The following is a 1,348-nucleotide window of genomic DNA, read 5'->3' on the forward strand; positions in this document are numbered from 1 at the left end:
AGTGATCTGCCTGTTTACAGCCTCCCAAGAGCTGAGATTACAGGTGATTGCTACCATGGCCCAGTCTCAATTGCTGTCTCAGAGCAACCCAGGGGCGGAGCCAGCTCAGAAGGCCCCTGGAATTGAACCCCTGACCCCTGTGCCTGCTTGCACACACTTTAATCAGGTAAGCTATTTGGCTGGCCCTTGTAATTTTAAATACACATTGGTTAATCATAATATACCAAAGCAGAGAATGATTCTGATAGTTTTTTACTCTGGCATCTGAATGAAGTGCATTAATCTATCCAATTTTATTACGGATTTTCTAGCCATCATTGAAAATGACGAGCTACCTCAAAGTAGAAGATACTGTTCATTATCTTCAAAGATCTTACAGTTTAAGGGATAGGGAGATAGCTCAGCAGATTAAGTTCCTGTCTAACAAGTGCAAGGTCCAGAGTTCAATCTCCAGTACAAAAAAAAAAAAGGAAAAAAAAAAAAGCAAGCAAGCAAGAAAGAAAAACAAAAGATCTCACAATGTAACGCAGGACTCTAATTAAAGAAGAAAAGAAAACAAAAGAAAAGCTTATATATTAAATAGAATTCTCCAAAAAGTGTTAAAGCTTAACTAATGTTGAATTTTAATTCATACAAAGCTATTATTAGTAGGTCATTATTTTCTCTAAAACTATGCCATGTGTATTCAACAGAATATTTACTTTCTTAAAAATGATTATTTGAAGTCACGAACATGGTTAAAAATATCTTCAGTGTGCTTTTATAATACTGCTTGGTTATTATTTTCCTTTTTGAAGTGATCAGTCTGTAGTTTAAATATGACAGGAAACTCTGGTGAGGTGCAATAGAAAAAAAGCATTGCTGATTTGTTCAAATGTATCTTCTGTAGACTGTCCTTACATCATAAAGCCAAATCACCTTCTCCATTTGTGTTATAGGTGTTTTTGAAAAATATTCTTTGTCCTAAAGCACAAGGGCAATAGAATACTGGATTTGTAGTTGCTCTAAATATGAGCTATATCATCATTTTATGATGAATGTATTTGATAAAGGGATTATCTATAAAATGTGTTCATTAATATTTAAATATTAAACTCAGTACAATGTGGGAATCATATTGTCTACAACATACTGAAAAATTCATGCAGACAGCACATTGCAAACAAATTATGTGAAAAGAATGCATCTTATTAATAGCTTTCTCAATTGAATCCAGCATGCAAATATTAGTGGGAAGAAAAAAGTACTAGAATAAAGGAAATGAAGGACAGTGATGGAGAACCTAAGACTGGTGCGGAAGTTTAAAATGTATGCCAACCCTTGCATAAGAGGGAAAACCATTCAGACA

The sequence above is a fragment of the Octodon degus genome, unplaced genomic scaffold, assembly GCF_000260255.1.
Source record: "Octodon degus isolate 3935 unplaced genomic scaffold, OctDeg1.0 scaffold00006, whole genome shotgun sequence".
Taxonomy (NCBI): domain Eukaryota; kingdom Metazoa; phylum Chordata; class Mammalia; order Rodentia; family Octodontidae; genus Octodon; species Octodon degus.